Here is a 12,877-nt window from a genome sequence, read left to right as displayed (position 1 = left end):
TTCCTACCTAGGGTTTGATGGTTGGAATCCCTGGGGACATTGGGGTTTGTCCTTTTGGTTTCCTTTTCCTCTTTCCTCCCTCCTTTCTCCTCTTCTCTTGCTTCTTTCCCTCTTTTCCCAGATTCCCTCCTCTACCAAGGAGGTGTGTGGAGTGTGGGCAGGGGAGGAGGTTGCTCTCATTGCAGGAGGTCCGGAGGCCTTAAGGGAAGGTAGCTTGTCAAACAAACAGAATTCCATTCCTTTGTCCCTGCACTTATTCCTGGGTTAAAAATAGCTAAGCTCAAAAGCAATAGTAAATATTTCTGCAAAGCTTAAGAAAACAGCTAATGCATCAATAAATGCTTTCCAAAAGTTGCAACAAAAATTAATAAAATAGCAAAAATAGCTTTGCAAAATAAACGTGTGCTAAATGCCATAAATGCTAAAATAAAAAGGGCTTGCGCTTGCATAAAAAAAATATTGTTTTTATGTTAATCATTCTGGCCTAATTAAAAAAAATTTACAAGCTATTAAAAATGCTGCTGTTGTATTTCATGCTGTATCTCTTAATCACACATTTAGTTTTAAAAACCTCCTCCCAAACCTTGGGTCATGGTTTATGGGGCTCTTCCAAACAATTGTTAAATAAATTATTTTCCTCCTTTTCTTTTTATATGTTATTTAAATAATAATTCAATGCGCAAAATATCTGTATAATGCTATAACCAAAAGCTCTGCTGTCCAAAAAAACCAGCTCCTTTCCTCCAATTAAACCGCAATTAGGTAACGGGCCTGACAATGTGGGCTTGTCAGGCCCGAAGCGGGGACTGTATAAGTTACTGGTGACCCCTCTTAATAACTAGCAGGCAGCCAGTAAAAAAAAGCAAAAGCCTCACGTACACAGTAACCTGAACTTTTAAACTGTCTTTCCTCCTCTGCCTTGAAGCAGAAGGAACTAGCTCCAAACTGGTTTTCACTAACCAAATAACGGTTTCACGGGGTCTGGCAACCACCAATGAAGTGTTAACACGGCATGGTCTTTGTCTGAAAGTGTATAAAAAGTTTCTAAAATTTGTATGAAGCAGAGTTCTTTGTACCTGAGTACAGAACTCTCCTTTTTTCTGCAGAATAAAGCAATCTTTCCTTATCCCTGTCAGGCTGTTATTGGCTCTCAGCTAAACGGACCCAATATTTCGGTAACATCACCAAGAGGTGGGGCTGGATCTGAGGGTGATCCCCTCTGATGGTGACCTGGGCCGTCCTTTGGCACATCTGGTGAGACCCCTCAGCCTCTCGCCCCTCAGAGTCTCAGTGCTGATTGGCCGAGCAGGGGGCTATCGACAGTGAGGAGACTCAGGTCCTTTTGATCTTTTTTCAGATCAGGCAAATAAGTCACAACCAAGCCAATGTACGGGCTTAATCTTGCTGCTTCTCCATTAATTGTCTCTGGCAGGTCATGATTTCCTCTAATGTTCTAGGTTTTCTAAAATACTTGCTGAATAATTACAATGAACCACTGTTGGTCTGTAGCTCACTTGAGAGCACTTTCTTCTGATCAGTCAATGTATGAAATTCAAGATGTGACAGGTAGGTTGAAAGTCAGGAGCAGTGTTTCCTCTAATTTGTTATGTCCCCATGTGCAGAAGGAATTGTGTTGTGTGGACCAATATGGAGGTGAGGTGTGACACCTTTCCTGTCTATTGGTGCACATAACAAAATTCATTCTGCACATGGACAGTGTGTGGCGGGGTCAGGCTGAAGGGTTCGGAGTGTGGAGGGGGCTCAGGTGGGGCAGAGGTTGGGGTGCAAGGGGTGGTGAGGATCTGAATTGGGGAGCACGCCTGGAGTGGGGCTAGGGATGAGGGTCTCGGGTTAGGCAGAGGGTGGGGGGGCTGGGGGGTGAGAGATCGGGCTGGGGGGGGGGGCTCTGGGGTGGGGCTGGGAATGAGGGGTTTGGGGTGCAGGTTGCCCCAGGGAGAGAGGACTCCCAGCCTCTCTCCCACAGCAGATCAGGGCCAGGTGAGAGGGCACCTGTCTCCTGGCCACAGCAGCTCCGGTGGGGCTGGGCTGGGTCGGGTTGGGGCAGGGCGAGGGAACAGGATTTATTTTTCCTAAGTCAAAAGCGGAAGGGAAGAAGTTATGCATCAGTTTTTACCTCATAAACTTAAGTCCTGTCTAATCTGCAAGATGCACTGGGAAGTAGACACCATGTCTTGTGTTGACATCACAAGAGCAGAGTGTGTGAGAACTGCAGCAACTGAGAGGGCAGGGATTTAGAGTCAGATTGTTTCAAATGCTGCATACTTCGGCTGACATTTAACAGAAACGCTTAGCTAACACAATGGAGAAAGGAATTCGCTGCGAAAGATTCAACCTGCCCCTTTGGCCAACTCCACACCTTCCCTGACTGGAGTGTGCTCAGAACCGCCCCCCCCCCCCACACCTGCCACAAGCCCCCAGCGGGGCGCCCAGCACAAAGCCAGGGAGGGGTTGCTTGGCTTGTTTTACTTTTTACTTTGCAAAAGGTTTTAAAAGATTTTTCTGCCCCTGTTCCCATGATGGAGAAGCAGGTGGTTGTGGGGAAGGGATCTGCGAGTGGTGGAGTCGGGAACTTGGGGCGAGGCAGAGGGAGGGGAGTGTGAGGGGGACGGGGCTGTCGGGGTGATGGGAGGCTAACGGGGGTCAGGTCCGGCCGCTGGGTGCGGGGTTTGGGGGGAGGCGGAAGGAGGCAGTTGGATGTAGGGGGGAGACTGAAAGAGCAGCTGGGGAGGAGCCTGGGGGCAGGGGAAAGCTGAGGGGGCCAATGAGGGGAAGGGACCGGGCAGTTGTGGGAGGCAGAAGGGGGTGATGGGGGCAGTTGTGGGAGGCAGAAGGGGGCAATGGGGGCAGTTGTGGGAGGCTGAAGGGGGTGATGGGGCAGTTGGGGGAGGCTGAAGGGGGTGATGGGGCAGTTGGGGGAGGCTGAAGAGGGTGATGGGGGCAGTTGTGGGAGGCAGAAGGGGGCAATGGGGGCAGTTGTGGGAGGCTGAAGAGGGTGATGGGGGCAGTTGTGGGAGGCTGAAGGGGGTGATGGGGGCAGTTGTGGGAGGCTGAAGGGGGTGATGGGGCAGTTGGGGGAGGCTGAAGGGGGCAATGGGTTGAAGGAGACCGGGGCAGAGAGGCAGTTGGGGGGCTGCTCATCCCCACGGGAGGGGAGGAGGAAGAGGAGCTGCCCTTCTTACTGAAGCTGTTTCCTGTTAGATCTTGCAACTTCACTGTTCCTGAGCAGGGTCCTGTGATCAAAAGGGAACTAGAGAGATTCGTGGTCCTGCTTTCAGCAGGGGCTTAGGCTGGATGACCTCCTGGGGTCTCTTCCAACCCTCATTGTCTAGGATTCTGTGTTTCTGTGGAGGACAGGTCCATCAATGGCTGTTGGCCAGGGTGGGCAGGGATGGTGCCCCTAACCTCTGTCTGTCAGAAGCTGGGAATTGGGCGACAGGGGGTGGGTCACTGGATGATCCTGTCTGTTCATTCCCTCTGGGGCACCTGGCACCGGCCGCTATCGGCCGACAGGACACTGGGCTAGATGGAGCTTTGGTGTGACCCAGTCTGGCCGGTCTTCTTCTAATGCTCTTCTCACATGCTCAGTAACAGCTGCAAGCTGCTGCCCTCACGCGCCATCAGAATCTGCTCCTGCAATCAAAGGCCGGAAAATCCCCTGAAGGGGGGAATCGGAGGGGCGGGATGGGCAGAGGGACAAAACTGGGACAGGATCTGGGGTTCAGACGGGGGCTGCCCTGCCAAGTAGGTGCAGAAGGGAAAACCCCCAGCTAGAGGGAGGCAGAGGGGATAGAAGTCCCCACAGATGGGGTGAGCCGGCAGCAGCAGTTCCAAACCAGGGTGTGGTGGATGGTAGAAGGACTCGTGTTCCTCGCAGGATGGTCCATCTCAGCCCCTCCCCAGGGCTGTGGTGTTAAAGGCCCCGAGTGGCCCAGTGCCCAGGCTCCACCGCCTGCTCTAGCTGAAATGGTGACTGAGCTGCCAAGGGAGATGTGATTCAGGGAAATAGTTTAAACCTCCCTCCCCATCCCCTCATCATAAAGCAAACTGATACTTTTAGACGTGTTTACGCTGCTTCAAAGAATTCCTGGCCAGTTTCCGCCTCGGTAACATGTCTGCTTGGAGCCTCAGAGTAGCTCAAGATTTGTCTTATCTGCTGCTCTGATTGCCTGAGTTAGTCTCCTGTCCTGAGCTCCCTGGAGTTCTGCACCTTTCATTGTTTATTTCTAGCAATGGTATTTGGATGACAGTGTCCAGTAGTTCAGGCACCCAGCTGAGAGGCAGGAATTAGGACACACCGGGAGCTGATCCCCTGCCCCACTCGCGCTCATTAGTTAGCCCCAATGAACCCCTTCAAAGGGAGAGCTGGACAGAGCCCCACCACGGCACACTGCTTCGTGCACTGACCTGAAACATGGGGACCCTGGTTCAAATCCTTTCTCCCTTGTGGACAGTGGCGGGGGCGGGGTGATGCTGGCAGCCCCAGCTCATGCCGGTGGCCTCAGGCCTCCTGAGGCACAGATCTAGCCCAAAGGCAGACTTGCCTAGGTGGCAGGATAGCCCTGAGTGCCCAAGGGGACTGTCTGTGACTCCCTGCTCAGGCTGTTCGTGTGCCTGGGGAGTTCACTCGGGGGTGGAAGCTCCCAGTCCCCATGGGGGTGCCCTGGTGTGTAACAGTCTGCCCTGAGCTTGGTACTCACGTCCCTGAGCTACTCTCTGCAGCTGGACAGAGGAATTGAACCTGGCTCTCCCACATGGCAGGTGGGTGCTGGGAGCACAGGACCCATCTGTGAGAGAGGGGCAGGGCCAGGACACCTCCCCGTTGTCAGTGTCTCCTGGGCGGGCTTGGCTGGCTCCCTGCCTGGGGAGCTGGTGGTTGTGAGTTGTGTTGTAAGGTGCCTGTGTCGCCTGCATCGTACAGGGAGTTCAGGCCCCTAACTCCGCTTAGTGGATCACTGGGTTGTTCCTGTAAAAGCAGCAAAGAATCCTGTGGCACCTGATAGACTAACAGACATTTTTGCAGCATGAGCTGTGGGTGAAACAACAATTCGGTTGTTCCTGGATTTTCTCGCCGCTGAAACCAGGTCCTGTGACGCCAGCACTGCCCCCTCAGTCCTGTCACACGGGTGTAGCCAGTCCGGTCTCTGCAGAGCCCAGCTGAGCAATGCCTGATTGACATGGGTGTGCACAGGAGAAGAGACAGAGCACAGGCTGGAAAGTGACACATCACAGCAAAGCCCAAACGCTCCGCCTAGGGGCACGATATTCCCTGTGGGTGCTGGGGGGACACGCTGTGATGGGATCCGCTGTGCCCCCGAACCCTCTCCAGCCTGGGCTGTCTCCCACAATGCCCTGCTAGTGACCAGCAGCAACCCTCCAGGCGCTGTTATCCTCGGCACAACGGCATGTGGAGCGGCTTGATTGCATGGATGCTCCCGAGCCACTCGTGAATCCCACAGTGAGGTGCCCACCAGATCCCCAGCTCCCAGCACTGCGCCTCAGGAATATGCTGTGTGTGTTAGTAATTGGTTCCCACTTCCCCACTGGAAGGTGGAGCTACACCAGGAACGTGGGGTCTGTGGTGTCGCGGTTTGGGTGGGTTATTGGAGGAGCGGGAGGACTAGTCTATGGCAGAAGCCTGCGATTTGCCTTGCCTGCCGGGCTTGGCGCTTTGGCTTCACTTTTGGTTGTAGAATTTTTTCAACCACTGTCATCAGTTCATCCCTTCCCACTGAACTGCCCAGTGCCTGGCTCGGAGGTGGAGGCAGGAGGAGAGAGACAAGGGTGAGATTTCAGCATCTCCAGGCCGATCCCACGGCTCCAGTAGCCCCAACAAACACTGTGGGGTTTTAATTCATAGCTGTTGTCAGTCTGGGGGAGACCCTGGTGCACCAGCGAGGAGGGTGTCTGACGGGGTTGGTGGTCTGGCTGGGGGCAGGGGCACAGCTGGGAGGTGGGGGTCTGTGTGGTGGGGGCTGTGGGAGGGTAGGGGAGGGCTTGGTGCTGTGAGAGGAGGGTTGTTGGCAGGAGGCGATTGGGTTGGACGGACGGGGACTGGGTCTGGGAGGGGTCTGGGGGAGGGAGAGGCTATGGGGGACTTGGATCGGGGCTTGGGTCAGTGGCCTGGCTGTGGGTGTTGGGCTGGGAGGTAGTGCAGGGCAGCACCATGGCCGCCCCCAGGGGGACACAGAATGGTTGTGGGGGGCTGTGGGGGGGAGGGGATGTGGGGTGGCACAGCTGGGTGGGGCAGCTGCACCCTGGCTTGGGGAGAGGAGGACAGTCGGTGGGGGATTGTGGAGTGGCAGAGCCACACTGGGCCTGAGGGTTGTGGGGGGAAGTCCCATGGGGCTGAGGGAGGGGTAGTGGGGTGACACCATATCACGGTTGTTGGTTGGGCCTGGGGCATCTCTGGTGGTGGCACCAGCAGGGAGAGGGTCTATCTGGGGCTGGTGGTGTTAGGGTTGGGCCTGGGCAAGGGGATGGCACAGCTGGGAGGTGTGGGGACGGGGGGGCTGGGGGGCGGAGGGGCGGGCGGGGGAGCTGTCGGTGAGGGGGGGGCTGGGGTGGCACGGGTGGGGACGGGGAGGATTTGGGGAGGCTATAGGGGAAGGGACAGTGGCAAGGCTGGGGGGCTAAGAGGTGCAGCAGCATGTCCCCCCCCAGGGAACACTGCAAGGTGGGGGGGTTGTGGGGTGTCACTGTGCCACAGTTTTTGGTCGCCATGGGGGCGTCTCTGGTGGTGTGGTGCTCAGCGAGGGTGGGGACCCAGGCTGGCTGGGGGGTTGTGTGGGGGAGGGGCTGGGGGTGGCACAGCTGGGAGGTGGAGGGGGCTGTGGGGGGCCGGGGATGGATGGGTGAATGGATGGGGCTGTGCTGTGGGAGGAGGAGATGGCAGGCAGGGGCGGCTCCAGGCCCCAGCACGCCAAGCGCCTGCTTGGGGCGGCATGCCACGGGGGGCGCTCTGCTGGTCGCCGGGAGGGCGGCAGGCGGCTCCTGCGGGAGGTCCACCGGAGCCGCGGGACCGGCGACCGCAGAGCGCCCTGTGGCGTGCCGCTGTGCTTGGGGCGGCGAATTGTTAGAGCCGCCTGATGGCAGGGGTGGTTGGCTTGCAGGGATGGAGACTGGGAGCGGGAGGCTGTAGGGGACGGGCTGGGGGCTCAGGCAATGGCCTGGCTTTGGCTGTTGGGGTGGGAGGCACAAGGGCAGCAGCGAGCCCCCAGATGGGAGGTTGTGTGGGGCGGGGTGGGGGTGGCACAGCAGGGGTGGCCCAGGAGGTGTCGGGTGGAGCAAGCCCGGGGCCCAGCCCGGCAGCAGGAGGGAATTGTGGGTGCTGCCTTGCCAGCCCTCCGGGCCTCGGCTGCTGCCGCTGGGGCCCCCCGAGCCCTGGCTGCAGGCAGGGGAGGGACATTCCCACTGCTGCCCCATTCCCCGGAGACTCTCCCCGGGCAGAGGGAAGCTGCTGCAGCTCCCAGGGTTTGCAGGGAGTGGGAGGGGTGGGGTGGGCAGCGACATGTGGGGAGTCGGGGTTGGGGAGTTGGAAGGGGGTTGAAGAGAGGCAGGGGCTCTGAGCCAGAGGGCATTGGGGGGTGACCAGGGATGTGGGAAGGGGCAAGAATTGGGGAACAGGGATATGGGAGGGGGCAGGAATTGGGGAACATTGATGCAGGGGCAGGAGGGGGCAGGAACTGGGGAACAGGGATGCCGGAGGGGGCAGGAGGGGGGTGACCAGGGATATGGAAGGGAGTAGGAGGGGGAAGGGGGATATGGGAGGGGGTAGAATGGGGAAGTACTGGGTTTACTGGTTTGTTAACCAGACCTTGCCAGTTAACCCCGCCGGCCAGCCAGCCCCCCTGGGCCGGAGGAGCCCCGGCCGAAGGGGGCTGGGGGGGCAGCCCCATGCCGGTGGGCAGGCAGGATCCCGGACAGAGCCGCGCCGGAGTGGCTCCAGCCCTGTCTGCTTTAAAAATGTTGAATCTTTATTTTAACTAGTAACAACCACCCACCCACACTTTTTTTGGTTCAGTTCTGGTTCACGCGGTAACACAAATGCAGGGGTGAGATTCGGTTCTGGTTTATGTACGAAATCCCAGGTTGAACTGGGTCTCCGGTTCCGATATGGGTCCAGAGGGGAAATGAGATCAGCATCGGCCTGACTGTCCCTGGGGGCTGCAGGGGCAGCGCAGGGAGGCTCGGTCATTAGCTGCCCCCAGCAGAGGCTCTGGGCATTGCTCAGGCCGAGGAGTCGGTGTCCGTCTCTCTCTGAGCTCAGGATACTGGAGCCCTGGAGCTCGCTGGGCTTCCTGGGGCAGATGCTGCTGCCTCTGCTGGGATCTGGGGGCCTGGGCTGAGCAGGTGCTGCTGCCGAGTGGGGTCTGCGCTGGGACAGACCATCACTGTGATCCCAGAGCAGCTCTGCCCAGCCAAGGGGGGACTTTCTCCTGGCTCTGGAACTATCCCCCTGGGGCAGCCCTGGGCTGTGCTGGCATCAGCTCCTGAGCCAGAGGCTGCAGGTGATGAGAGAGATCCGGGGAAAGTGCTGGGGCCAGGCTGGAAAGTGACTCTGCAGCAATGGCTCCTGCTCTGCCCCTGAGTGTCTGCGCGGCGCAGAGCTGCTGCCCCAGCGCCCCCAGGCTCCCCCCGTTAGCAGGGGCTGTAGCTGCTGGGGAGGAAACGCCCCCGGGAATGCAGGACAGTGAGCGGCTCCTCATGCAGGAGGGGGGGGGAGCCTGGAAGGGGCAGCTGGAGCAATCAGTGGGGAGGGAGGTGCCGGGCACCCAGCCTTGCCCTGCAGCCCACCCCCCGGGCAGACTGACTTGCCTGGGAGAGGGGAGGGGCAGGAGAGGAAAAGCCAGGTCCTGCCTCTGCCTGGTGCCCAAACTGCTGGGGAAATGTGCTGCTGGGGGGACAGTGTCGGGGGCTCCCCCAAAGTGGCTCCTTTGGTTCTGCTCTTGTCTGGCGTTTGGCTCAGAAACTCTGTTCCTGGGAGAGTGTAACAGCGTCTGGTGGGTTTAGTCCCGGTGGGAGAGGTCGGGTCTGTGCTGTAATAGCGTCACTGAGGCTTCTCCCAGCCTGGCAGAGTCTAGAGTGTCTGTCTGCAGGGACAGAGCCTGGGGGGTCGGGGTGTGAAATGGACTAACACTAATTCAGAAACCTCCCGAATTTCCCTTCTCACCCTGACAGGCTGCAGAATAACGACCCCGTTTTTCTCCAGAGCGTCCCATCTTCCCAGGAGCCGGGCCAGGAAATGGCTGTGGTGCATCCAGCTGAGGTAGGGATTTGGGGAGCTGCTGGGGAGGGTTGTTGTTGAGGGGAGGGTCAGGAAACACTCAGGTGAGGGGTGGGGGACAGAGACTGATAAACCTGCTGGGACATGCCCAGCCTAGGGCCTGGCTTATGAACAGACCCATTGGGAGTGTGTGAACATTCCCCCATTTCTGAAGCTGGAAACACCCCCTGGGCGGGGCTGGGAAACCAGAGCAGAGCACTGGAGCCTGAACTCCCCGGGCAGAGACTGCGATGAAATACAAAGGGGAGGGGCTGGGATTCCTGTCCCTGTTCCCTGCCTCCCACCTCAGCCTGTGCCTAGCAGGTGGGTGGGAAATGGGAAGACCCTGCCCTCCTCCGCCTGCTGGGAGGGACAAGGAGCTCTCCCCTTCTCTCTGTTCCCTGCAGCCTCCTGGCCACTCTGGGCAGGGTGGGTGGGATTCTGCCCTCTGGCCTTCCCAGACCTGTCCTATTGTGCTGCTTCCCATGAATGGTGGGGCTGTGGCTGGGGCAGCAGGCACTGAGTGGGGGCACCTGTTATTTCAGGGGCCGTGAGCTTCGAGGAGGTGGCTGTGTATTTCCCACGGGGCAGGGGCTCTGCTGACCCCGCTCAGAGAGCCCTCTACAGGGACGTCCTGCAGGAGAACTATGGGACTGTGACCTCGCTGGGTAAGGGTTCCTGTCCTCAGCTATGTGAAGCCACGGGGTCTGCATTTCTGCAGCGGGTCAGTGACATTAGAGGGGAATGGGTCGCATAGTCCGCAGCGCCAGTGTGAGAGAGGCGTTCACGCCCAACCCTCCAGTGGGATAGGGGAGTCATGGACCTAACGGACATGCTAATTCATCCCCGTCCCTCCAGCTGTCGCGGGGCAGGAGCAGTGTCTTAGCCTCTCTGCATTAATTCTCACTCACACACAGCATCTCTGCGCACCTCCCTTCCTGGGACTGGCTCCAGGTGTGGGGGCCTCTGGGGTTCAGACACAGGCAGGGGTTTAACACCAGAGCTGTGTGTGCCTCAGCAAGTCCCCAGAGCCCACACACCCTGAACGCTCCCAGTAACGCTGTGAGAACTTCCTGTTCCTCCAGACATCAGCCTGTCCCACGGGGACTCAGTGACCACGTTCCCATCTGTTCACATCCCACAACTCCCAGCAAACCCTAAACTCAAGACGCACCCTTTGTGACAAATACTGCCCCAGTCCTCAGTGCACTGTGCTCATACCTGATTTCACCCCTGAGCAGGACTCCCATTCCCAAACCTGCCCTGATTACCCAGCTGGAAGCAGGGGAAGAGCCGTGGGTCCTGGCTCCAGCGTTTTTGCTGCCCCAAGCGATAGGGAAAAATAAGCTGCGATCAGCGGCAATTCGGCGGCAGCTCTACCACCACTGCTTTATTCTTCATGCGCAATTTGGCGGCAGGTCTTTCCTTCCGAGAGGGACTGAGGGACCCACCGCCGAATTGCCACCAAAGCCCCACACGCGCCACCCCTTTCCGCTGGCCGCCCCAAGCACCTGCTTGCTGTGCTGATGCCTGAGCTGGCCCTCCGTCCTGGATCTCCAGGCCTCCGAGGAAATTAACATCCCAAAGAGGCACCTGCACAGGTGAGGAGTCAGTGACACTGACACAGAAACTATCTGGCAAGTGAAGGAAAATCTGAAAATCCCCAAATGTGCTATAAGCCCCTTCAGTGATTGCGTTGTGTTTTCCTCTTGCTACTCCCTTTGTGTCCTTTCTACCCGCCCAGGCACTGACTCCTGCCTGATTCCTCTCCCCCAGCAGGTGAGGAGACAATGAGTGAGAACGAGGAGGGGAATCCACAGCAGGAAGGCCCTGAGGAAGTGGAACTGCGGGGGAGGTTTCTGAGAGGAGCTGAAGGGAACTTTTCCCAGTGCTGGGAACAGAGAAAAGCCTGGAGTCATTGGCACAGGTCAGAGAGGAAGCTGGGAAACAGCCCATGGAAGAAAGTGGATGACTCCATTGAATGTGGGAGAGGAGGCAATGGTGCCCAGGAAACCACAGCCCAGCAGACAAATCATAAAGAAAAGAAACCCTAGAAATGCTCGGAGTGTGGGAAAAGTTTCAGTCGGCAGTCTGGCTTTTCTAAAGCATGGGAGAATCCACACAGGAGAGAGACCTTATGAATGCATAAATTGTAGGAAAACCTTCAGTCAGCTCTCAGGCCTTATTTGCCACAGGAGAATCCACACAGGCGAGAGGCCATATATTGTGGGGAAAAGTTTCAGTGCACCATCAGCCCTTTCAGTCAGCGCCAAGCCTTCTTAAGCATAAGAGAATCCACACGGGAGAGAAACTCTTTAAATGTTTGGACTGTGGGAAAAGTTTCAGTGAGAGCAAGCCTTATTTAGCATGGGGGAATCCACACAGGAGAGCCACCCTATCAATGCTTTGAGTGTGGGGAAAGCTTCAGTCAGCACTCAGGCCTTATTTGCCACAGGAGAATCCACACGGGAAAGAAACTCTCTAAATACTTGGACTGTGGGAACAGTTTCAGTCAGCGCTCAAGCCTCATTAAGCATGGGAGAATCCACACAAGAGAGAAACCCCATGAATGCTTGTGTAAGCAGAGTCAGGATGAGCTCTACCCTGACATCTGGTGGTGAATTATGGCGAGTGTGGAACAGAATTTCAGGGGCTGATCATGTTTGCATAGGCACACCCACCCTGCCTAGCATGAGCCCACGGCAACCCAAAATGGTCACGTTGACAGCTGTGGGATCCCCAATTTCTCTGTTACTGGGGCAGGAGGAATAAAGTGTTGTTACCCTGAGTATGTGAATGAGGGACTATGAAACTGTTTTATGACAGAAGGTCTCACCTTCGTCTAAGTAACACTCACTAGACAAGGGACATGGGTTCCAAAACCCAGGAAATTGATAGAGGTAGGGACAAGCATGTGTACCTGGTGGGATGGGGCCTCTTTAAGAGTCTAGAGCACCAATTGCATCTTTTTCTCTCTCCACTGTTGAATAGTAGAGCTGGGTTTGATTCTGTTAAGAATCTAGCTAGAGACTGCTGAACTGACTTCACTTTGGGCCAATTATGCACCAGCACTGGGGCTCCCTATTAGAAGCTGAAATCAATAAATGAGCTGAACTTACTGGGTGCTGTGTTAACTAGTGGGGAGCCTGAAGATATATTGCAAAGTTGCAGAATGATTGAGCAGCCCATGGAACAGCGAGCGAGCGGAGGGGAGTGGTTTGCGGGACGGTTGGAGCGGCTCACGGGTCGGCTGGAGAAACAGAGCGGCTGGTGGAGTGGAGCTGTTTGTGGTGAAGGCTGCAGCAGAACCCCATGGAGAGGCAGGGCAGTCAGCCTTGGACCACGTAAGGCGCCTCTTAACACTCTGTGTGCCCCCATCTCCACCCAGGCTGGGGGCAGTAAAACTCTGCTGATAAACTTTGAACTCTGGGGCGGCACTGACCAGAGACAGAGACGTTTGGGTTATTGGACTTTGGGGTGATTGGACTTAAGACCCTGAGGGGAAAAGGGGAACAGGACACTGCCAAAACTTACTTGGTGGGTCTTTTGCTCATGGTTTATGTTATGAATCCTCTTGTGGTGTTTCCCAACATG

The sequence above is a fragment of the Mauremys reevesii genome, linkage group 21, assembly GCF_016161935.1.
Source record: "Mauremys reevesii isolate NIE-2019 linkage group 21, ASM1616193v1, whole genome shotgun sequence".
In the NCBI taxonomy this organism is placed as follows: Eukaryota; Metazoa; Chordata; order Testudines; family Geoemydidae; genus Mauremys; species Mauremys reevesii.
This window is presented reverse-complemented; position numbering follows the sequence as displayed.